Below are 26,766 nucleotides of genomic sequence, written 5' to 3'. Positions count from 1 at the left end.
TCTCCTGATGTTTCACCTGCATCTATGGCAGTCTTCCTCAGAGGTTGTGAGGTCTGTTGGAAACTAGGAAAATTGGGTTTATATATCTGTGGAAAGTCCAGGGTGGGAGAAAGAACTCTCCCACCGTGGACATTGAGGCAAGTGTGAATGCTACTGAATGCTACTATTATGCTACTGTTTTTAATTGTTTTAAACTGTTTTATGATTTTTTTGAGCATTGAATTTTGCTATTGTTAACTGCTCTGAGTCGCCCCAGGGCGGTATACAAATATAGTAAATAAATAAATGTTACAATTGGCTGCCTTGATTAGCACTGAATGGCCTTGCAACTTCAAAGCCTGGCTGCTTCCTGCCTAGGGGAATCCCTTCAACAGAAAGGAGAAAGCCATGAAAAAGAACAAAATCTGTCTACCAGTAATTAAAAAAAAACTCTGAAGATGCTTGCCATAGATGCAGGCGAAACGTCAGGAGAAATGCCTCTAGAACATGGCCATATAGCCCGAAAAAACCCAGAAGAACCTAGTGATTCCAACCATGAAAGCCTTCGACAGTACAAAAAACTCTAAAATCGAGACAGTAAATAAACCTCACAACCTCTGAGGTGCTTGCCACAGATGCAGGCGAAATGTCAAGCGAGAATGCTTCTAGAACATGGCCATACAGCCCAAACAAACAACAACAACCCAATAATAATTTCCCCCTTTTACAGTGAGTTGTGAAGAAGCATCCCAAAGCACCCCAATCGCCTTTTTTTCCATCCCAAGCATGTAGTGATAGGGAGACGGAGGGGTCCACGGGTGAGAGGGAATCTCGCGTGGGGCCCCCTTGGATGACACGCGTGGAGGGGGGTGAATGTCACGTGGCTCTAAGGAGGGAGAGAGGGAGGGAGGGAGGGAGGGAGGGGAAGGGCGCTGCGTTCCCTCCCGAAGGCGGTGGTGCTGAAGAACAGCTCCTGCTCCGGCCCCTCCGGCCCTCCATCCTCTTGGAGCAACTAGGTAGGAGTTGGCCATCCCTGGAGGATTCCCCCTCCGATCTGAAGCTTGAGTGACAGCCGGGGAAGAGGGAAGGGAGGGGGAAGGAACGAGAGCCTCTCCTGCCTTGGAGCCACCGCCGGCCTCTCCTCCTCCCCTCCTTCCCTTTCCCCTTCCCTCTCATCCAGGAAGGAAGGCAGGAAGGCAGGAAGGAAGGAAGGCGGTGGAGAGCCTTGGAGAGGCAGGTGCCACCCACCCGCTCCAAAACCCACTGCCAGGACCACCGACACCGGGTAAGCAGAGGGTTTCTTCTTCTTCAATTTGGATGTTTAACCCCTTCCTGTTTCCCCCGTGACCCTCCATCTGCTGTGTCAGGATGTTGCGGGAAGAAAGAGGATGCCTTCCTCGCCTGTTTTGTTTTCCTCCCTCTTTTCCTGCCTTCCTCGCTCTCTCTTTCCCTGCCACCCTTCCTCTAAGTTTGTGGCATCTTTCAGAGGTTTGCTTCTGACTCCCCTGGATGGGACTTGAAGCCTTTCTTCGTGGGGCAAAGAGATTGTAGGTAACCCTCTCCCGCCCTTCTCCTCCCTTTTAGTAAACGAGGAGCCCGACTTGAGTCGCTTGGCTTCTCCATCCCTTCCTCCTCCCATCCTTGGGCTCCAGGGAGGGTCTTTGAGAAGAAGTTCTCATTGGGGACGATTAGGGAGGGGTTTCATTGGGACAGAGGTCCACAAACACCCCCACATCCCCGTTTCATAAGATGTTTTAGAACAAGGTTTCACAACCTGGGGGGTGGGACCCCTGGGGGTCGCCAGGGGGCGTCAGAGGGGTTGTCAAAGACCATGAGAAAACACAGTATTTTCTGTTGCTCATAAGGATTCAGTGTGGGAAGTTTGGCCCTATTCTATCGTTGGTGGGGTTCAGAATGCTCTTTGATTGTAGGTGAACTATATATCCCAGCAACTACAACTCCCAAAAGTCAAGGTCTATTTTCCCCAAACTCCACCAGTGTTCACATTTGGGCATATTGAGTATCTGTGCCAAGTTTGGTCCAGATCCATCATTGTTTGAGTCCACAGTGCTCTCTGGATGTAGGTGAACTACACCTCCCAAACTCAAGGTCAAGGCCCACCAAACCCTTCCAGTATTTTCTGTTGGTCATGGGAGTTCTGTGTGCCAAGTTTGGTTCAATTCCATCATTGGTGAGGTTCAGAATCCTCTTTGATTGTAGGTGAACTATAAATCCCAGCAACTACAACTCCCAAATGACAAAATCAACCCTTCCCCCACCCTGCATCTATGGCAGGTATCCTCAGAGGTTGTGAGGTCCATTGAAACTAGGAACATTGGGTTTATATATCTGTGGAAGGTCCAGGGTGGGAAAAAGAACTCTTGTCTGTTGGAGCTAGATGTGAATGTTTCAATTTGCCACCTTGATTACCACCAAATTTGGTCCAGTGAATGAAAATGCATCCTGCATATCAGATATTTACATGATGATTCATAACAGTAGCAAAATTACAGTAGCAAAGAAAATAATTTTATGGTTGGGGGTCACCACAACATGAAGAATTGTATTAAGGGGTTGTGGCATTAGGAAGGTTGAGAACCACTGTTTTAGCAGAAAGGCATCACAATATCCTCGCTGTGTGCCTTCTTGTCATTTTCAGACTTATGGCAACCCTAAGGCAAATTGATCGTGGGTTTTTCTTGGCAATACTATTGGTTCAGTCCCTCCCTGAGGCTGAGAAAGTGCGACTTGCCCAAGATCATCTGTTGTGTCTATGGCACAGATTTGAACTCCAGTCTCCAGATCATAGTCCAACTTTCAACCCACAATGGCTTTTCTTTGCATTGTAGAATATACAAGTCCAACAGTTGGGTTCCCCCTCCTTTCCCTCTCTTCCCCCTCCTCCTCCTGAGTAATAAACAAGATTTATATGTGCAATATATTTCCTGGCTGTTTCAGCTATTTCACACATTCACTGTCTTCATGCCCAATGCCTTGCTATCACATTGTGAGGCAGGCTGTTTCCATTGTACTATCCATGTAGCCAAAGGAAGGCTGAGGGCTCCTGAATTGGGTAGATCCTCCTTTGGGATGAGAACAAAACCCTTTGCTAGGGATCTACATGTAGGCTAAAGCTTCCATGTAGATCAAGCATGGGCAGGCTTTGATCCTGCAGGTGTTTTGGAGTCCAACTCCCCCAATTCCTAACAGCCTCAGGACCTTTCCTTTTCCCCCTCAGCCGCTTAAGCGGCTGAGGGGGAAAAGGAAGGGTCCTGAGGCTGTTAGGAATTGGGGGAGTTGGACTCCAAAACATCTGGAGGGCCCAAGTTTGCCCATGCCTGATGTAGCTCCTTAGCAGAGGGTTTTATTCTCATCCCAAAGCAGGATCTATCCAATTCATAGTTCAGCCCGACTAGCTCTCTTTCAGCTGGTTTCGTTTGTATTATTGTTATTGTCATGACACAAGAGGAAGATGAGATCGGCTTTGATGGTTTCGTAAACGCTGCCTCGGATGTTTGTGAGAGGAGCTGGTAATAATACACTGCCAGTAGAAAGGGCAAGGAGGAGGGTTTCGATTGTGCTTCTCACCCCTGGGAAACAATGATCTGCACAGACAGAAATCCATCTAAGAGATCCGTGCCTTCTTTCTTTCCCCATGGCTTCCATAGTCTCTCCCTCATCCCACCCAGTTCACTGAGATTCTCCTTTGATTCCAGTTGGTTAACCCACTTCTTTATGTGGCAGATGTCCACAAGCTAAAGGAGGACAGTTTTGTGGGCTACTCTGAGCCTCTTGACCCGTCTCCAAGGAGGAACTCCGGGTCACCTCATAGTTGTTGGTAGTTATTATGTTTTTTAAAGTTCCAGCTGCCAACATAGAAAGGGGAAGAGAGGGCACGAGGGATTTACCAGCGATGAGCTAGTAAGGATTAATAGAAATGGAGAGTGAAAGGGATGGTGGAGTGAATGGATAAGCCCAAGTCGATCTCGCTGAAATCGTAGAGAAGGCTCCGTCTGCCCCCACCTTTCATAGAAAAAACGACGACAAGGAGAACACAACCCGTCTTTGTGTCAGGTTATGAAACAAAATGAGAAAGCATCTGCAACAGATACAGGAGCAAATGAAAGCAGAGGAAGGAAATGATGGTGAGAGGGAGAAAAACAAGCCAGGGAATGAGGGTTGTAAGTAAGAGACTTGTCAAGATGATCCATTAGATTTCTCTTCTAGATATCAGTGAGGCTGGATGTCAAAAAGAAAATGGTTTAACACTGTGAATTCATATCAATGAAGAAATGGAAAGACTTTTAGCAAAAATTGGCTACTGATTCCTGGATTTAACAATGTTATAGCCACAGTAACAGTCGTAAAAAATCACCATTGTCCAAGAATAGTTTTTTGAAAATGGTAATTCTGATAGATTGTCGAAGGCTTCCATGGCTGGAATCACTGGGTTGTTGTAGGTTTTTCATACTATATAGAAGCATTCTAGAAGCATGTTCTAGAAGCATTCTCTCCTGATGTCTCACCTACATCCATGACAGGCATCCTCAGAGGTTGTGAGGTCAGACCTGTGAGGATGCCTGCCATAGATGTAGGCGAAACGTCAGGAGAGAATGCTTCTAGAACATGGCCATATAGCCCAAAAAACCTAATTATGTAAATTATGATAGACATGGAACCCTTATATTGTTTACACCAACCTTGTTGTTGTTGTTGTTGTTGTTATGGTTGTTGTTGTTATTGTGTGTCTTCAAATTGTTTTCAACCTAGAGCAGCCCTGAGGTTCTTATCTCAGGGGTCTCTTGTCAAGATTGGTTCAGAAGAGTTTTGTCTTCCTCTAAGGCTGAGACAGTGTGACATGCCTTAAAGTCACTTTGTGGGTTGTATAATTCTATTATTTGTTTTCTGGTGCAGTGATGAGAAAATTACTGTAATATCTCATCTTTTCATGCAAGGACGAACTAATCCAAGATTATACTTGCATACCATGAATGTACAAGTATGAACTGGTCCAACCAATGGCTCTCACTGAGATCTATAGAAGTCCTTCTTCTTGTGAAGCATCTCCAGTGAGTGGTCTACTAAGGGCGGATGATCTTCCATACTCAGCCTCTCAGATATGCAGTTACTAATGGTACAGAGCTGTTTCACATATTGGTCTAAATCATGTTCCCTGTCCTGACGAAAGCAGACCCACTGAATCAATGGGTTTAACAATGGGTCAGACAGACCTAGTCTAGGTGAGACTAACAAACAGGATGCCAGCCACTACATGCTGAGGATATGTCCACTGAAGGTTTTATATGCTGGTGTAACAATGTGATATATAAAGATAACAATATGTGTTGACAAATCTGTGTATTATGCAGGCTTGGGTACATAATGTCTGTGAATGTTTCCTCAATTTCACCTACAAATTGCTTCAATTTAATGTGTGAAATTACTTTTACTTATTGTCAAACCAGTGCTTAAAGAGGTACATTTAGTGACCATCAAGAAAGTGTATTCATACATATTTCTATCAGAAATGAAGGGCCAAATCAAGACATTGTGTTACTAGCAGTGGGCCAACAAATGGCACAGCCTGCCCACTCAAACAAGTCAAATTTCAGAAACATCTCCTTGACAGTAAAAACCTATAGTAACAACAAAATAAATAATGAATATATGACACTGTCAACTTCTGTGTATATGTGCCTTCAAGTTGCCTATTTATTGGGTTTATGATGTTTTTTTAGGCAAAAAATATTCAGGGGTGGGTTTGCCAGTTCCTACTATTTGCTGGCAGTCTCCCATCTAAGTTCTAACCAGAGCTGGCCTTACTTAACTTCCAAGATCAGTCAATGTATTCCAATTAATAGTAAAATGGGCCATAAGTATAGTTCCACTCCAATGGCAAAGTCAAAGCATGTAGAAACCATGTGAGTTTTTGCATATGACTAATTTATTTAATTCGCTCTCCTTGATCTAATGATAATTAGCTGGCTTCATTTTTAAAAGGATTGAATCAATGAGTTGAAGATACATATCTCAGTTATCAGTAGATCAAAAATATAGGTTCAGCCTCCAGATTTAGTGGCATTATAGCTATAAAGTTTAAAAAATACATAGTAGGCACTGAAACCAAACTTTTGGGAACAGATGACTTTATGCCCTGCTTTTCACCTTTTTAGAGACATTTGGCCAGCTGTTGCCAGATGCAAAATGTAGAACAACAGACCTTTAGTCTGACACAGCAGGGCCTTTCCTTCTTGTGCTTTGTGTAACCAATGACATTTTCCATATTATCAATTCCATTGTGTGTATTCAGTAGACAAAGCACTTATTTTGACATGCAAGGCCTTCCTGTTATTGTGTTCACAGTACCTCTCAATACTGTCTGTTTGGTCTTTGCTCTTGGATTTTGGTGATGTTTTACAATGTTGCGCCTATGATGATGGATGACTCTATTTTCTTCAATCTACATTTCTTTACCAGTTCTTGTAAAAACAGAGCCATTTTCATCCCCGTATATCTTTTGACACCATTGCCTATGATCTTTGGCAGTTTATAGCTAGCATTGTGTATTTCAGTTACAGATCCATAACTTGTTGTTATGGATCCCTAATGGCTTTGTATTTAGTAAATCTACATAGTCACAATCATGGCACAACTACTGTGATCATTAGACTTAAAGAGCCAGTAGTCATATAAGAGAGGTTGGGACAATCAGAAGTAGCACTCCTGTTGCCAGGCCCGAAGCCAGGATTTTGATTTGGGGGGAGCTGAGTTTGATTCGGGGGGGGCTGAGTCTGAGTGAAAGAGGGTCTACCCTAGCAAACGTTTTGTATAGTTACCCCAATACCCCCATGCATATGTGATATATTGAGCATGGTGATCAGATCATGACATGTGTAAACATAACAGTTTAAATAATGTACAAGTAAGGCCTACTCACGGACCACCATGAGAATTTCGGGTGGGGGGGGGGCTGAAGCCCCTCAAGGCCCCCCCTAGCTACATGCCTGCCTGTTGCAATTCCTCATTGTCAGATATTGTCAGAAAGGGATTGGAAACATCATCCTCTTTGTGTCCCACAGATGCACAAAGAGGATGATGTGCAGCTGAACAGACCTCCTATGCTCAATATGGCTGCTGGCTCCTAAGGTGGACTTAGGGGGATGAAGCAGGAGATATTACTTAGTTACATATTTACAACTAAGTAACCAATATAGGTTATCGGTGGCTAGTACTATATTGTGTTTTTGTTCACCCCATTTTCATGTAAGGGACAGACCAAAGTCAAAACAGCAAGGAGTCTTGGGGCACCTTGTGGCATGAAAGTCGCAGCTTAGTCATCTTGGCTTCTAAAACTGTACAGTGTCAAAACTATACAGTGTATTTTTAATGTCTAGACTGCCCTATATTCTAATGGATTCTAGGACAGTTTGCAGAAACAAAAGTGCAATATAATAAAAGAGCAATGTCATCTTTCATATAACTTAATACTGTGGGGCAAAACCCCTATAAAACTGCAGACAGAGACAAGAAAACGAGTTCCAAATGTCAGACAAATAAAAAATGTCTTAACCTGATGATTAAATGTTTTTAATGGTATCATTAACGACAGAAGGACAATAGTTTTCTTCCTCATATCTCTAGGCATTGTTGGCCTTCAGCTCTCATAAACCGCAGCCAGCATTGCTAATAATCACAGATCCTGGGGCCTCATGTTGGGTGCAAAAGTATCATTTGCACAGAAGACAAATTATTGCATTGCTCCAACTCCACAAATCCCCATAATAAATTATGAAGCCTGTCTGTGCTTGAAAATGAATACAAATTCTACCACAAGGATATAAAAAATTGCAAACCACAGCTAAGATCATACATTACCAGACATAGGTTATAACAATTTCAGCTCCATCATTGTAGGTAGTTCTAACAATACTAACCAGCCCAAAAACCTACCCCTTAAGCCCGACAGAGACCCAACTGAAGGGTTTCTGAAGTGCTGTGGAGTAGGGAACTGGGAAATGACAATTGTAGCACTCTTCCAGTTGCAGGGCATATTGTGATGAGCACATGGAGAGGCCCTCTCAGGGTCCTGTCATAGTTATTTCTCTCAAAATGCCTTGTGAGTAGGAGAATGTGGGAATTATCATTTCCCAGTGTCCTAACCTTGGAAACCCACCTGTTTGATATATTGGTTGACTTAAGAGATTGATTTTTCGAGTCTCAGACAGTCATTAATAACCATAAGCATGAATCCGAAAAGTTAAAAGATCATTAGTCTGGGTTATGATTGTATAAATCATGATCAGGACGCCAGCTCACATTTCAGAGAATAAATCTGACTATTATCACCAAAATAATGGCACTCCATAAAAGGTATTGTGCCTTTTGTTGTGTTTCCACCATTCACTGGAAGTCAGGCACACAATGCCTGCTGTATTCTGATTAACAAAGGCTATAGAAAAATGGTAATGCCTTTCAAACTCTGCTGAAATTAATCCCAAAGTATTACACAGTCACTTTTATTTTCATTTTCATGGATATAGAGTGCATACAATTCACTCATAAGCAAGAAATAGTGAATTTTATATTTTGAGACAAAAGAGGTCTCTGTTTAAAAAAAGTAATTTGGAGAGGGACACGGAAGTTGAAAGGACATGGACATTCAAACTCAGGAGCAGGGACTGAGGTGGCTTCCAGATTTCTAGAAATTGTTCATCTCTGTTATAAATCTGTCACAAGACACTATTAAAAATTCAGCAATTCTTCTTTTTATCCAGCATGTTTCTTCAAAGTGACAGAAAACCTGCCTTCCACTTAATAAAATTTTAGGTGAAATCTTCATCTAAAACCCAATCAGACCCAATTGCAAGTTTATCACCTTTAACATTTTTATCATGGCTTTTGGTTCATGGAGATCCCCAAACAGTCCAAATAGCCATATATCTTTCTACATACATGCCACTGTGGAGACCCCAGTGGTGCAGCAAGTTAAACCACTGAGCTGCTGAACTTGCTGACTGAAAGTTTGGTGGTTCAAATCCGGGGAGCGGGGGTGAGCTCCTGCTGTTAGCCCTAACTTCTGCCAGCCTAGCAGTTCAAAAACATGCAAATCTAAGTAGCTCAATAAGTACCGCTTCTGTGGGAAGGTAACGGTGCTCCATGCAGTCATGCCAGTCACATAACTTTGGAGGCATCTATGGACAATGCCAGCTCTTTGGCTTAGAAATGGAGATGAGCACCCCCAGAGTTGGACATGGCTAGACTTAATGTCAAGAGGAAATCTTTATCTTTACCTATACTTGGAAAGGTTCTAATGTTTTTGGAACAGAGTGTGTGGTTGGGTAGGTGGAAAGATAGACAATTTATTTAGAATATCTATACATGCGCCAGACTGTGTAGACTCTTAGCAATCCAGTATACTAAAATGAATAAAGAGGCAGGGAAGCTGTCCAAGGTGCTGAAGCTTTCTCATCTCAAGCAAAACTGTAGATCAGCATCATATGCTATGTCAATATTGGCTGTTTCAGAAGAGTAAACAAAGCACAGGAAAAGCAATTGAATGGAGCCTGCTGCTGTTCATTTCCAGTTCCTAGCAGTCAAGGCTTTGGGTTCCTATAGGAGACCATGCATGCTGAGCTTTCCTCTGCAACAAATGCCATGTCCGTGCCCAGTTTGACCACCACTTGTGATAAATCTACAGGTTTAAATGGCCCAAATAAAAAGTCTGTGGCTAAGCTGAAGTGTGAATGCAGACATAAAGTGAAGATGTGAGCTCAAACAGGTACAATCACAAGGTGAGGGAATGATATGCACCTTCTGAAAGCATCAATTACTAAATAGTATCTGGATAATATTCCGAGACCCAGGGCACCATGTTACCAGTGCTCAGTTATAGGTGACTTCAGCATAGCAAGATATCTCTTCAACTAACAAGTAATTTCCCAAGTTTCCCATTAAGAAGATTTACCCAGTCAATTTTAAACTCTGAATTTTAAATTTACATTCTATTAATATTGATGTTTTAATCTTTGTTCTATTTTAATATATGTATTTAAAGGTCTTATGTTTTATCTGTGTGTTTTAATGATGTTTTATCCCACCTTGAGCAATGAAGAGAGGTGGGTAGCAAATAAAATATATTAGTATTATGATTATTATTAGTCAGACAAAAACTTCTGTAATCTTCAGCCAATATTCGTGTCCTATAGTAGAATCTCTTAGTATCAAACACGAGGGATTCAGCTCCTTTTTAGTGGCCAATCTGGCCAAGGATTGTAAGAGTCTAACACTAGTATGGCGTAGTGGTCAGAACACTGAAAGACTAAAGTTCAAATCTCCACTCAACTGTAGAAATACATTGGGTGACCTTTGGGTAGTTCCATTTCTTCAGCCTCAAAAGAAGACAATGGCAAATCCCCTTCAAATAAATCTTGCCAAGAAAGTCTCTCTTGCGAACTGCAGTAGAGTCTCGCTTATCCAACATAAATGGGCCAGCAGAACATTGGATAAGCAAAAATGTTGGACAACAAGGAGGGATTAAGGAAAAGTCTACTAAACGTCAAATTACATTATGATTTTACAAATTGAGCCCCAAAACATCATGCTTTACAAGAAATTGACAGAAAAGGCAGTTCAATACACAGTAATGTTATGTAGTGATTATTGTATTTATGAATTTAGCACCAAAACATCACAATGTATTGAAACAGCTGTGGATCCAGGCAGGAGGCACACTGTGTTGGATAATACAGAATGCTGGATGAGCAAAGGTTGGATAAGCAAGACTCGACTGTACTTGAAACTACACAGCAACAACAGATAGACCATTAGGTGGACACCAGATTGTGAAAGACTGCCCGACTAAGCCTTATGTCCCCTTCTGACAGCAATGATAGCAGTGGAAACACCTGCTATGAACTTTCTGCCAATGCTGCCCCCGTAGCAAAGTTTCTTGATACATGTCTACTTTATTAATTCATGAACTGGTGATGCAGACTGACTTTTACACCATGGATACTTTCTTCTCCGTTATAGGTGTATGCACTCCAGAAAGACATCTGGAGAAGCCCACATGATGAGGCCACATTATTTTTAGCTGTGCTCCATGGTTCAAAGTAGGATACTTAGTGTGGAACAGTCTTTCCTCCAAAATATAACATGCCCCAATAATGTTTGTTAGATGCCTGTTGACAACTGCCTCCCTCCCTCCCTCTCTCTCTGTTCATATATTGCACTGACATTTTCAGATCTACATCGTTTATAAAGATAAATGAAGTCCCAAAAGGGCCAAGTAGCAAAAGTCCAGAATGAAAAATAAAAGTAAAGGTAAAACAATGGGTCACATCAAGGGAAACAGTATAATTAAACAAAGCCAATAAGACATGAAATTAGAGCTGAAACCAAAAGTGTGGTGAAGTTAGAAGAAGAGCCAGAGCTGAGTGACAGCAGAAGACTTTTGACAGTCTCACTTTCAATTCCTGGCATCTCCATTTTAAAAGAACTGGAGTCATTAAAGTCCTCTGAGATCCTGGCCAGTCTTGGACAAAATAGTCTCATTTGGTATAAGGTGGTTTCCTAAGAGATGCTGGGATGACAATAACTCTAGAAGCAAAAAGTCAGAAAACAAAAATTACCTTGGCAAGAATGGAGTAAGAAAAAGGAAACCTTAGTCCAGGTATCACTCAACTGTGCCTGCACCACCTGAAGCATCTTCCAAAGTCTACGTTACAAAAATGCTCTAAAGGGCACAAATTATTACAATATGCCCATGGCATAGCGAACTGGACTGAAAGTGGCATCGTGCATTAGTCTTTTGTGCTGAAATTTAATTTAATTTATCTTGAAGCATCGCCTTCCATCAGACATTCCTAGGGACTCTATAAATATTGATAGTGTTGTATAAAAGGGGGAATCTGAGTTTGAACTTTTGCCTGAATGGCCTCACAATCCAAAGTCAGCTTTTATGATCCTTTCACACTGCTGTGATTTGTAAGGCCCGTGTTTTAAATAAGGGTTGACTTCACTTCAAATAAAACCGTTGTGGTTCTAAGTACTCTAAAATATCACATGATGGCCTAAACATGTGTACAGTCATTGATCTGACTTTTGCAACTGTTCTCTGGTGCCTTTCCAAATGCAGAACTGATCCCCAACACAGGTGCTTACCAGTGGCGCCAATGTTTATGATCACTTGATGTACTCCACGCATGTATATATGTGGGAACATGGGAGAGGTCCTATTATATCGTGGCACTCAATTTTAGTATACTCTTCTTATTATAGACTGAATTGGCATCAGTGTTGATGTCACTGATGTACCTTGCACACATTGTCCATCCTTGCTAGCATTTGCATTTATCTAATAAAAAATAATCCAATGAGTAGGAATAGAAAGAGATCCACTTGTGACTCCAGCCTTGCCCACCAACTGTGATCAGAGATGATGATGTTATCTGTCACCTCATCTGAACTTTCTGTCTCCCTTGGAGCTTAGCTGAAATCCTCACAGTTTGGTGAATGAGGAAGAGAGAAGTTGATTGTCTTAGCAACAATATATCTTTTCTAATGGTGCCTCTTGTCAAGGCTTTACCCTTGGAAGATAATCATACTCAGCCAACATACCTATAGATAGATAGGTTGTGATGTGGCTTGATTGGATGAGCAAATAGAGACTTTTTTTACAGACAATTGGTTCCTAATGCAGACTGAACTGTTCTGTTAATATGGATAAACCCTTTAACTTCTATTTTGGGAACTTTCCTTACATGTACGGTTATGGTCACTGTCATGCTCATCAACTTCACCTTGCAATTTACCATTACATTGTTGTTCAATTATAGCTTTTGCAATGTACATTGGCTATCTTGCCCATAGTAGCATATGAATTCTGGAGCTGAAACTCCAATAGAGCTCCCTGTTTGCCATCCACTGGTATCCCAGCTTTGCTATCATAGCCCCCCTGAATAGACATTTCAATATTGATGGACAGCAGGAGCAGATTCTGGATCTTCCCCATAGCCAGATGCAGACCAATGACATCTCTAACTCCAAGAAGCCCTAGCCAGCTTATCCAGTGGTCAGGAACTCAGTTAGCTGAAGTCCAAAACACTTGGAGGGATGTGTGTTGTGCAAGCCTGATCTAGGATTTCAAGAGATGACATTATAAGTATGCATCTGGCTATAGGGCATAACTGGATCCTTCTCTGACCTCGCACAATGTCCACCATTCACAGCATTCCTGTTCAGGAGCCAGCTGCAGCAAAACCATGAATCTGTAGACATGGGATTTTGGTCAATGGAAGAGAATATGAGAAAATTCTACAATGATAAAGGTGGATTTAATCTTGCATATGTCACTAACAAGATGCCAGTGATAGATCTCTACCTTCTAAACCAAAGGCTTGAATCCTGTTGGTTACTCCCCAGCAGAGTAGACCAAACATATAACTTGTTGGATGGTGAATTAAGATAGAGATTTTTTTTTCATATCAGGAGTGACTTGTGAAACTGCAAGTTTCTTCTGGTGTGAGAGAATTGGATGTTGTCCAGGGGATGCCTGTATGTTTTTTGATGTGTTACCATCCTTATGGGAGGCTTCTCTCATTTCCCCACATGGGGAGTTGGAGCTGACAGAGGGAGCTCATCCATGCTCTTCCCGGATTCAAACCTTAAACCTTTCGGTCTTCAGTCCTGCCGGCACAAGGGTTTAACTCATTTCACCACCTGGGGCAATGGGTTATTCTGCTGATTCACTAGATATATTGTTGAGAACCAGCATGGTATAGTGGTATGGGTTTGACTCTGGAGACCAGTTGGAATCCTGCTCGACCATGAAAACCTCCTGAGTGAACTTGGATAAGTCACAGACACACTGCTCAAGGAAACCCTGTAATAGAATCAAGGTTGCCAATTTGCCATGAGTCAGAATTGACTTAAAGCATATAACAACATAGTTGAAATTACCAATGAGAGTCATACCAGAGATATATAAATAGCATTGGAGCATTGAAACATGCACCCCACCCCACCCCAGCTAATAGCCTGGGTAGCCAGAATCAGTGACTGATCTTTCACAGAAGTGCCCTAATAGTTGAATCTGCTCTGAGTCATTGCTTTAGTACAAGTTACTACTATTTTACACCACCGTAGCTAAGGAGGAGGGAGAAATGAGTCAGTATAACTGTTAGAGCTTTGTAAACAATTACTAATTCATAAAGACCAAAGCACCGTGGAGCTATGGAAGTCAAGCGCCATCCTGCTTCCTGCTACCGCATCTTGGTTCCACCCCAGTTTCCTTAGTTATTCTTTGCCTCTCACAGAGAATTAATTTTGCCCAGGGCTTCATACTTATTGATTCAAACTCCAAACCAGGGCTGTGGGGGTTCCCACTGCCTCTGCTGCCCTCATCTTTTGTGCTCTATAGTGTTTCTGGAACAAAGCATCCTCCCTTAATAATAATACTCTGCCCGCTGTCAATAAAGCTGTCATGCTGAAACCCAGGCATTTACAGAAAATAAAAACAGCAAGTGGAAAAATCTGCCAAAAAGGATTCCAGACCCATCCCATGGCTTCTCTTTCCTCCTCCCTTTACGCAACCGTATCAATAATTTACTCAGGTCCATAATAGCTATAAATTATGTCGACAGGGTAGGCTGTCAAAGGAAACACGAGTGAGTTACTGCGCTGTAACTCACAGGCTTATAAAAAAAAGTTAATTCATTTACATCTATAAAATTACAGGGTTTCTCCAACCCCAGCAGGAAGGTGAATGATTGCTTGAACAAAAAGGATGGTGGTATTGCTGTATCAGTGCATGGCTGTGGTGAGGGTAGCAGAAACAATCTTTGCAGAGCTGTATGGAAATCACATGGCTACAGGCTAAACATTGGCAGAGAATCTAGATTTCCGCACTAAAAATGTTAAACTCTGAAACGTATATGGTTCTATATAAATAAGGCTTTCTCAGTAGTACAATTACCTTATACACTGCCTTTCTATAGGGAAATAATGCCATGGGTTTTTTTTTCCATGTCAGAAGTGACATGGGAAATGGCAAGTCGCTTCTGGTGTGAGAGAATTGGATGTCTGCAGGGACGTTGCCCGGAGATGATTTGATGTTTTACCATCCTTGTGGGAGGCGTCACTCATGTCCTGAGCTGGAGCTGACAGAGGGAGCTCATCTGTGTTTTCCTGGGATTCGAACCTCCAACCTGTTGGTCTTCAATTCTGCCAGCACAAGGGTTTAACCCATTGTGCCCCCAGGGTCCATTGCACCATGGGTGGATTTGCTAGAGTTGGAACCAGGAATATACATATTTCCATGCTTCTGCTCTGTTGGGTTTTGGGTTCAAAAGTAATTTCACCCACTTTGACTGACTATTGGTTTTCTTTGAGTAGGAAGTACTACATAGATTTCCTGTTTTGACAATAGGTTTCTCCCAATCAAAAAACAATTCTACAAGGACCTCTCCAAGGTCTACCTTGATATCTGGTAGGCATTGACACCTGGGGTGTGTAGCTGGAAGGGTGGGGGCAATTAATCACATACATATTCCCCACTTTTTCATAAATGAAAACAGGCACACATCTGATCAAGCAACATCAGAATGTGACCAGAGTAGCAAAAGTGAGGAACGATGAAGTTGCAGCAGTTTGCTTTTGCCTGAACCTTTTGGAAGGGCAAAGTTCTGCCCACTCCTCTCCCTTCTGTTAAGAAAGGGCTGATTGCTTTTGCACTTCAATGCAGTTTGTAGCAATTGAGATATGCTGAAAGCAATGGAGGAAGGCGGTGGGGCAGGAGAGAGAAAGGTACATTTTAAAGGTAGCTGAAAAAATAACAGAGGGTTGTCACAACTAAAACCGGACAATTGAAAAGTATGAGCATTATCTTCTCATAAATTCTGTCCCATCTCATGAAATTATCCTTCAGTTCCCAAATCACTAACATTGAAGAGTGATACTCTGAAATTTCCCCATACTAGGACTCTTGCTTTTCACCTTCAAGTTGTTTGTGACTTCTAGTGACCCTATCATACGGTTTTATTGCCAAGATTTGTTCAGATGGGGTTACTTTTCCTTTATCTGAGGCTGAGAGAATGTGACTTATCCAAGGTCAGCCAGTGGCTGAATGGTGATTCAAACCATGGTCTCTAGAGACATAAACCAATGATCAAAACACTGCACCAGACTGGCCCTCATACGTGCCGTATTCATGTGGTGCCGCCACCTGACCCTTTTGTTTGGATGCTAAAATCGTATTTCTGAATGTTTAGTGAATGTTTTAGGTTACTGAAATGCCAGAAGTGTGAGGATTGAAGGAAATTTTAATTTAGGAAGGCAGAGTTTTGAATATGAAAGGGTAACTCCCTTATGTTGCCCACCCCCCTCTGTAAGCATATCCCTGGCCATGGCTTACATTAAGATTCATAGAATTTATTGCTTTCCATACCCTCTTGCTTTGATCAATTGGCCAACAGCAACATAAAAGAAGAGTATAATCCGTCATAGCAGTAAAAACAATGGCAGTGGCTTGATCACATTAATCAAAGCATGTGTTGCTGCAAAAAAAGAGGGTTCAGTCCCGCTCTCCAACAAGAACAAAGAGGAGAGGGACACGTGTGTTTACAGCTGCAGGGCTAGATCAGAATAGTAGAAGCATGCACTGCCATGAAAAGAGGGTTACATTCATTTATGAACCAAAAACAACATCACAATTGAGAGGCTCTTGTGTTTACATTTTGCGGTCTTTCCATTATTCCACCTTCAATGAAATTACAGGAAATAATGGGAGGCTATTGAAAGGCAGCTGCCTTTTTCTAAAAGCAGAAGAGAAGCAAATCCTTTATCAAAATAACCTCTCTAATGATGAAAGTTGCCAAGACCCCTTCCCTTAAACCTGACAGAAGTTTTATTTACCTATAGTCTGATCACTGGCAAAATGGCCTCCTTCTCCCCATGCAGCTATTACCCAGAGATGTAGAAAATGTTGGGGTTGCCGCTGTGGCAATAGTGCCACAATTGTAACTTGGGGTTGTCTAAACAAGAAAAAAAAATACATACCTTTATTCCGTTGCTGTAGGACCAAGGCACAACCATTTTAAGAATGAAAGGACTTAAGAAATGCATTTCTTGCTCTGTCGTTTCCAGACAAAAATATTGTTTTTCTAGTATGTCCATTTGGATCAAAATGACATGGGGCAAAGAGGACAGATTGGTGGGTGACAATCATTATTTCTGGGTTGTTGTAGGTTTTTTTCGGGCTGTATGGCCATGGTCTAGAGGCATTTTCTCCTGACGTTTCACCTGCATCTATGGCAAGCATCCTCAGAGGTAGTGAGGTTGCTTGCCATAGATGCAGGCGAAACGTCAGGAGAGAATGCCTCTAGACCATGGCCATACAGCCCGAAAAAACCTACAACAACCCAGTGATTCCAGCCATGAAAGCCTTCGACAATCATTATTTCTATCTTTATCTTTATTGCTGTCTCTGTATCTAAATCTCTATCTATCTATCTATCTATCTGGGGCAATATTATTGAAAAGGCAAACTAAACTGTCTCTTTCTCCATGGGACCACTGAAATATTACAGAGCCCCACTTGGGAAGTCGTTTGCTTTGAAGTCACTCAGCCATGAGATAGATGATGATTTAGTCAATCAGGATGATTTCATTCATGGCTTGGGATGGTGACAGCCCTAAGGAAGTTCCCAATTTAAATTAGGACAGGGGAAACATGTGAGAATTAATACAATGTCAGTGTGGTGTGTTGTGAATAGATACAGCGCTAAGTGGGGCGCCAGATCCAGAGCAGCTCCAGGGCAAAGTGCTCTAAATTTCAGCTGGATTATTTTACTGGTCAAGAGTACCTTTAAATAGCTATTGTGATTATGTGACAGACAGTTGCCTAGATTAACTGTGTATTGCTTATTTATTTGTCGTGTCAGGGCAACCAGTCAATTATATTACATTTCTAACAGAACAAAGCAAACAAACAGACAAAATTCAAAATTTGTGAATTTGGTAGTTGATTAAATGTCCTTTGACCAGTATCTGGCCACTTGGAGTGCTTCTGGTGTTGCTGCAAGAAGGTCCTCCATTGTGCATGTGGCAGGGCTCAGGTTGCATTGCAGCAGGTGGTCAGTGGTTTGCTCCTCTCCACATTCGCATATCGAGGATTCCACTTTGTAGCCCCATTTCTGAAGGTTGGATCTGCATCTTGTGGTGCCAGAGCACTACATATTGCTACATAGATGATACAGAATACTAGCCTATATGTTTACTGATAAAAATAACTTCATGTAACATATTCAAGGTGGCAACCTGTAAGTGAAATACCAAAGCCCACAGCCAACAATAACAGCATAAACCCATTACACTTTTTTGCTCATTACAGAGATAGGAATTTTTTTAAGCAACTAAATAATTGCTAATATTTCCTCAAAATCCACTTTTAAAGGGATGTGGCCTATTCCCAATATGGTCAATTCTGTTTCATTGCAGACCTAGGAAACCAATGTAGATTCATCTAGGTATTTTCTTGTAACCAGATGCCCTGCAAGGATATTGAGGTCCCTGTTGCATCATACCCAGTTGCAGGAGAACAGCTGGACATGTCTCTTCTGGGCCTTTTGTTCACTTATAACATGGAAATGGCTATCTTGGGGTAAGGTAGCACTGGGAGGTAGAACTACAAAGACATATCTACTAGGGTTGTGCATTCAGGGTAAACCTTGCTCCGTTCTGTGTCTCAGCTTTTGTTGGGGGACCCAATCCATTTTTGGGATCCTCCCAAAATTGGGAGGGTATTTTTGATTTGGGGCCCCAAAAATCAGAGCATTATGGAAGTGGCACCTGTTGGCACCTGCTGTTTCAGGCAGGCCTGCAGCCAAGCTACGGCCTGCTTGCACACCCTGCCAGACACACTTTTTATTCCAAGGCAAGGAGTCAGGTTCAGATGCACACAAAAGCAGGCTTTCATGTCAAAGAGATTTTTGTGCAGAGAGTGGGCCTCCTTGCTCTTTGTTTCATGCTCCCAAACAAATGGAAGACATGAAAGAAACGGTAGGAATGAATTCCATGCACAACTCTAATATCTGCAGGCTAGTCATGCATCTCCTGATTCATGGAGGAAGGTGGGGGAGAAATAAAGGAACCATGGGGACAGCTTCAAGAATTTAAGCATAAGCTTTTGTTGATAAAAACTCTCTTCTTCAGAAGCAATATGTACTAAAGCCTCAGGTACTTCTGTACTACATCTTAACTTGCATTCCTATCCATTAAAGCTCATCCTAAAATAAAAACCAGCTAATCTTTTTAAAAAAATATTTTTATTGGTTTTTCCAATGCACATAAAATTAAAACTCCAAAGGATACAGTGAAAGTGTGGGAACAGCTAATCTTAAAGGTGCTGCCACTTTCTCTTTTTTTTCTCCTCCCTTGCTTTTATGCTGCAAGGACTAACATGACTACTATTCTGAAATCTCTCTTAGGCAGAATCTCAGCCTAAAATGGGATTAACAGGAAGACATTGGTTATTATATGGTTTAAATGGTTTTTGTATTGATTTTATAATGCTGTTTTTAAATGTTTTAATAGTATATTGTGGATTATTATGGCATTGAATGGCTAACAATTTATTGTCGAAGGCTTTCATGGCTGGAATCACTAGGTTCTTGTGGGTTTTTTCGGGCTATATGGCCATGGTCTAGAGGCATTCTCTCCTGACGTTTCGCCTGCATCTATGGCAAGCATCCTCAGAGGTAGTGAGGTCTGTTGGAATTAGGACAATGGGTTTATATATCTGTGGAATGGCTGGGGTGGGGCAAAGAGCTTTTTTCTACTGGAGCTAGGTGTGAATGTTTCAACTGACCACCTTCATTAGCATTTGAAGGCCTGGCTGAGCCTGGGAAAATCCCTTGCTGAGAGGTGTTAAGATGTGCCTGGTTGTTTCCTCTCTGTTGTTTTGCTGTTGTAATTTTAGAGTTTTTTAATACTGGTAGCCAGATTTTATTCATTTTCATGGTCTCTTCCTTTCTGTTGAAATTGTCCATATGCTTGTGGATTTCAATGGCTTCTCTGTGTAGTCTGACATGGTGGTTGTTGGAGCCATTCCACAGATATATAAACCCATTGTCCTAATTCCAACAGACCTCACTACCTCTGAGGATGCTTGCCATAGATGCAGGTGAAACGTCAGGAGAAATGCCTCTAGAACATGGCTCTATAGCCCGAAAAAAACCCACAAGAACCTGGCTAACAATTTGTAAGCCGCCTTGAGTCACCTTTGGGTTGGGAAATGCAGGATAGAAATATCGTAAATAAATAAATAAAATATTTCTACTGATATCTATATCCTATATTTATCAATAAAAATTAATATTCCATGGCTAGCTATTTTTGTTGGCCTTTGCTGATGCTTTCCTTCCTTTTTTCAGTTTTCTTGTTGTAATATTTGAGTCAGGTCTTTTTTTTTTTGTTTCATTTTGTTATCTCTGGCAGTAGGTAATAAACAAACCTAATTCCCCAGACTCAGATTCTTATTCTATGTTACCATTTACTGGATGAAACAACACTATGCTGTTACAAAGGCTGAGCAGGCAACACAGGGAGAAAGAATAGAGCTATCCTAACTTGGTGCTGTAGTAGTCAATTGAGTTGTCACCAAGACAGGCTTAATGCTAAAGGCACAAGGATCATCAGTTCCATACGCTAGTAGTAGGAAGAGAGCAGTGCCTATGAACCGGAGGAGTAATTTCCTGTGATCATTTTTCTCAGCCATATAATTCCCTTTTGCAAGGCCATGACGTAGTCTGCTTCAGGGATGCAGCTTTAGCAGCAACCAGCTTTTGCTGTGCTTTAGCACGAGACCATCTGCTCCATCCAGCTGAGGGTCAGCTGCCAGAGCCACAAGGGACTGAAATAGCTATGCCTCTCTGACATGGATTCTGTCTCTCTGTGCATATTTCTGTCTCTAGCTTTAGCATCATCCCCTTGCTTTTACATTTGCGAATCTTTCCCTGTGATCCATTGCCTTTCTGATTTTTTGGTGATAGCTCAGCATACTTCCTCATCCATGAATGGTAAAAAATACTTCATTTGTCCAAAAAAAATGGTTTGTAGGGTGTATCGATCTCAGAATAAAGACATGATCCGAACATATACACCTGTAAGACATCTTGTTACCTTAGCAGTACAGCAACAAGTTGGAGTCAATACCACACACCCACATGGTAGCATCCATAGGATAATTATACTTAACACATGGGGATCAATGTATAAAATGTTTATTATTATTATGCACAATAACTGTATTGGGGCATAGCAAATACCAGGGTAGAGTTTCAAAGATGTCAAATAATACATGCTAACTAATTGGCTATTCTTCCTTCAGGGTAGGGAAATACCAAAGCAAACAAACTTGCAATGCTGAGAAGGTCTGGAGCACAACAACATGAAGTCCAGGGATTGCTTAGGAGAAGGAAGGAAGAACAAAAGAGGGGTTGAAAAGGAACTGTAACAAAGTATGTTACCTTAGTCCAATCATATAAATGCAGCCTGTCTCCACTGTAAGTGGGAAGAAAAGTGAGATTAGTGCCTTGGAGAAAGAATGACTTTTTCTTCTCTTTACAGAACAAGAGGGACTATTTCTTGGTTCCCACAACCCATGCTTCCCACAACCCATGCTGGATCTACACAGCCATATACTGTGTTCCCTCACTTATTGCTGGTGTTACATTCCAGGACCACCCACGAAAAATGAAAATCCGCAAAGTAGGGATGCTATATATGTATATCACATTCCAAGTGTGAGGCAGAAGCGAGGAGAGATTTAAAGACACTGCACAACTTTTTTTGCTAGCTATCTCTGCTTTGCAGACTCTCTTGATTGGCTGCCTCTCTCCCCCTTCCACACTCCATCATTGCCAGGAGGCGGGATTAGAATGTCACTCAGGGCAACGACAACCATTCATAAATGGGGAGGCAAAAACCCACAAAACAGCGTGAAGTAGTGAGGGAACACTGTAATGTAATTTGGAACTGCGCTACATGGTCAGTGTAGACTCATTCACTGCATTATATGGGTCCACACTGACCACATAGTGCAGTTCCAAACCACATTATATGACAGTGTAGATCCAGCCCCAGTGAACAACAGCAATGTTGTTCCACCAAGTTACTTGTAAAGCGTGACGTGCCATACATGCAACACAGGAATCCAGAGAATATTTATTTATTTATTTGCAGTATTTATATTCCGCACTTCTCACCCCGCAGGAGACTCAGAGCAGATTACAATGTACACATATATGGCAAACATTCAATGCCAAAGACACACAACAGATATAGACAGACAGTCAGAGGCTATTTAACTTTTCTGGCTGCCAGGGGAGCTGTTGCTTTCATCGTCCAACTACGACACTGATGAAATACTTCCGCATTCCCTGCATGCTTTTGCTGGAGTGCTTTGCTGGAGTCTTTTTTTAATGACCTCATAAATTAGTTAAATTAGCCTCCCCACACATAGGTGGTACCTAATTTTCCTACTTGACAGATGCAAATGTCTTTCGGGTAGCAAAGGTTGACAACAAGCTACACAATTGGTCGGAAGCTCACTCTGACCCGGGCTGGCTTCGAACTCATGACCTTTTGGTCAGAAGTGATCTTAATGCAGCGGACACTCAGCCAGCTGCACCACAGCAGTGGTTCTCAACCTGTAGGTTCCCAGGTGTTTTGGATTACAACTCCCAGAAATCCCAGCCAGGTTGCCAGCTGTTAGGATTTCTGGGAGTTGAAGGTGAAAACATCTGGGGAGAACCACTGCACTAAAGCAAGGGTCTCCAGGGTCCCCATGACTGGTCTTCAAGTGTTCCATGAACCTTTGGCTTTTATTTTCTCTCTGTTATTTTGAGTGCTTTTCACTGGAGAAGGTTTCTATCCTTTGAATTAGATTGTTCACCGTGTTGTATGATCCCTGCACAAAGATCTAAAGAGAAATACTACTTACTCAAACAGAGAATACTGTGATCAGGCAATCAACGCACCTGCTCAGTCTACCTGTTGGATACTAAGTAGTGATAGACAGCTCCAAGTCACTTACCATTCTCCTACTTATGGGTACTTTTCAGCCTTGTGCAGACTGGACCAACAAGGAATAACTACTTTTAAACTGGATAACTGTTCCTTATAAAAGAGGGCACACAGTCACCCATTTTGAAACTTTGATGAGTATTCTGGCTGATATCTGAGATTTACATTCAAGAATGGTTCAGTTTCAAACCTTTCTAATTTATTTTCATGATTTTTGTTTCATGGGAATGGTAGGCAAGTGAGTTCCATTTCTATAAAGACCTAGACAAAATCTTCCTTATCTTTCCTCCAAAGCAGAGGCTCCGGTTTGCTGGAGGAAGGAAAGGAAACACATCCATCATTGTCTCATTTCGCTATTTGCAGAGAGCTGACGACAGTTCTACAAAAACAATCCTAGATCAGCTCCTGCTCTTCTTCATCTCTCTTCCTATCTGGCTTGATCAAAACACAGGCCACAGGTGCTGCTGAGGACAAAGTGGATGGGAAATCAGCCAAGGTGCAAGTTATTTCACTGCTCTTTAATATATGCATAGGTAAGTCCAACCAATTCCACATATCCAGTGGCTGATAAAATTTGGGCCAGAAGTCAGGAAGGCAACTAACTGTAACTTGGTTGGGCATGAATAATGCAGAAAATGTTTCCACAGCTGAAGTTGATTTGAGCCTGCAAATATCGAACTCGCTCTCTCTGCAGTAATAATTGCTGTTTTGCTTAATTTTATTCTAATGAAGAACAGTGTTGTGGTACAAATAATTCCTCCTGCTTAATAAGTACGGCATCACCGGAGTTGGCGGTAAACCTTTGATTGACGGGGAAAATAATAGTTAAAATTCATGAGCAGAGTCCTTATCTATTAATAGTAGTGGAGAGCTGACATTTTATGCATTCATAGAAAAGGATGCATCTATTCTACGCCGTCAAATTGATGCAGTTTGAAACCATTTTTACTGCCATAGCTGACATGTGATACCATTGCCACATTATCACTGGATGTCTATGCCCCACACCACTGGAGAAATCATACTGTTTAGCAGGTATTGCACCACCTGACATTCACTGGGAAGTAGCAACCAATAGTGAAAGGACCAAGGCAGTGACATCTCTGGCCCATCCCTTGTTCGGATATCAACCAGCATGCCAATGCCTTAAATCAAGAAATAGTTTTCTAAGAGCTACAGAAATACCTGCAGGAATACCTCAGCAAGCAAGAGTCCAAAAGTGGCAGGCTAAAACCTGGAACCTCAAGCCATAGCTAATACCAAATGAGAGACTCTCCCCTGGGCACAAAGAAGACTAGGTGACTTCGAAGGCAGTGAACAGACTGCGTTCTCGCACCAATTATTATTATTATTATTAAACTTTATTTGTACCCCGCTAGCATCTCCCGAAGGACTCGATGCGGCTTACGTAGGCCAAGGCCTCAACACAACAACAGCATAACAACAACAATACAATTCAAAGCAAATCAAAAACATAAAGCAGTAACAACAAAACATTACACCATAACACAGTAAAAACTAGGGCCGGGCCAAGTGATGGGTACAGATTAAAAAGTGCTGGGTGTGACAGGTGATATGTTGGATTTCTAGGCAAGTGCAATGTGCAAGGGATCTTAAACTCTAGTAAAGTACTTCTGGGACATAGAGCCAACCTTAAGAAATGGGGCCACAAAGTGGAGTCCACCACATGCGAGTGTGGAGAAGAGCAAACCACAGACCAGTTATTACAATGCAGTCTGAGCCCTGCCACATGCACAATGGAAGACCTTTTCATAGCAACACCAGAGGCACTCCAAGTGGCCAGCTACTCGTCAAAGGGCATTTAGTATAATGCCAAGTTTTTAAACTCTGTATTTTTCTAAATGCATTACAACTGTGCCCTCAGTTCACTTCTGATACAATAAATAAATACTGCCATAGCTGTGTTGGGATGTGTGGCTTGGTTAGGCAGCAGCACTCATTGGCAGAGGAGGCTAAAGACTATGGCAATTAAAATGGTGTCAAGCTGCATTAATTTGACAGCTTGGACCAGGCACGGGCAAACTTGAGCCCTCCCAGTGTTTTGGACTTCAGCTCCCACAATTCCTAATAGACTCAGGCCCTTTCCTTTTCCCCCTTAGCTTCTTAATCTGAGGAGGATGGCATAAGTTTCACTATCTGTCCACAAACACAGAAAAGGTCCTCCTTTGGCTGGATGTTGGGTTAAGAAGCTATTTGCCAATGAAAGGAGCACATCTTTCTCCAGGGGAAAAAATTCCATCAGACTACCAACTCCTACCTCTGATATTTAATAAAATCCTTCTCCAAAATACATTGTGGCATTTGCTGTGCTTACTACTCAATAAGAGCAGTAATGGAATAGATGATAAATGTGGAGCCTGGGCCACGAGAAGCAATAAATGCCTTCAGGTTTTCTATGAATTAATGGCAGGCTGCTCCCAAGCTGCAAAAAGCAGAGTCAGTTTAATTATGAAGCTCGCAGCTGAAATCTATCCAAATGTTTAAACAACATCACTATAAAAGTGGTGTGTTGGGTACTTACTGAAGCCACACAACTTCAGAGGAAGGTTGCCAATTTTATATGTATGAGCTGCCTGGAGCCCCCGGCAGCGCAGTGGGTTAAACCCACTGAACTCCACCAATGATGGAATTGAACCAAATATGGCACACAGAACTCCCACGACGAACAGAAAATATATATCAGTGATTGGTTGGGGGACGGGACAAAATACTGTTTGCTTACCGTTGAAAATTACCTAGGGCCACCTCTGATCCCAATACACTGAAGCAGAGTTTGGAAAAGTTAATTTTGAACTTACAGTCATCCTGCAAACATAACCAACAGCCCTAGAGTACTACCTAAAGAAAATTAAGACCTCACAGGGGCTTTGGACATCTTGCAGCTTATTTCCATTGGGAGCAGTCACATCCTTTAAATATTCTTTGGCAAAAATTATGTGTATTTTTAAGTTCTTTCAAGATCAGCATGTTGTTTGGAGTAAATATTTGGGGGACTAAGTAGAGTATGCTTTGAGTTCTTTCTGAGTTTCTATTTCACTGTCTAGATTTTAGTCAACCCCAAATAATCAGGTTTTTGCTCACTTGGCTAAATCAGTTTATTTATTTAAAACAAACATTTAGATAAATTGCAGAACAAAACTTTATTTTTGGCTAGGAAATTAAGAAGGGACAGAAGTGGGGTTTTTTCCTCTTTCCAGATGATTGGGAAAATATTATTTCTTTTACTTGCTCTTCCAAACAACTGAAAGTTCATGGAAACCTTTAAACAATGATACCATGGGGGGGGGGGGGGATGCAGGGTTCTTGTATTACTTTGCTAATATGCAGTACATTAGGACAAAAACAATAGGAAGCAGAAGCAAGCACAAACCCCGGAGCCATTTCACATGTTCAGCAACTGTTTATCTCCAGCATAATTCTGTGTATATTGATTTGAAATAAGTCCCACTATATTTAATGAGTCTTACTTCCATTTAGGTATTGATAGGACTGCCAGCTGAATGCAGGTTGGAAACATTCATGACTAATTCATATTCACAATCTTTTATGAATGTACTGCTTCAGGGGGGGAAACAGAGATTGAGAAAGTCCCCCAGTCCTCTCTTACTGGGCAGCAGACACTGTAAGCAACAGGTGTCTGTTCCCTTGAGGATCAGGAAGCAACTGACTGACATTTCAAGCTCC

General features: G+C 41.8%; 1 protein-coding gene across 1 annotated transcript in view; it reads left to right on the top strand.

Annotated features, from left to right (window-relative positions):
- Positions 1 to 901: 901 nt before the first annotated feature.
- Positions 902 to 26,766, top strand: part of SLC7A14 (solute carrier family 7 member 14) — a 75,039-nt gene continuing 49,174 nt past the window's right edge. The window contains exon 1 of the mRNA XM_060767532.2: positions 902 to 1,264. The gene's annotated coding sequence lies outside the window, so the exon portion shown is untranslated. The remainder of the gene's footprint in view (positions 1,265 to 26,766) is intronic.

This window comes from Anolis sagrei, chromosome 3, assembly GCF_037176765.1.
Source record: "Anolis sagrei isolate rAnoSag1 chromosome 3, rAnoSag1.mat, whole genome shotgun sequence".
NCBI classification, from domain to species: domain Eukaryota; kingdom Metazoa; phylum Chordata; class Lepidosauria; order Squamata; family Dactyloidae; genus Anolis; species Anolis sagrei.
The sequence above is the reverse complement of the archived record's forward strand: the minus strand, read 5'-3'. Positions and strand labels throughout refer to the sequence as shown.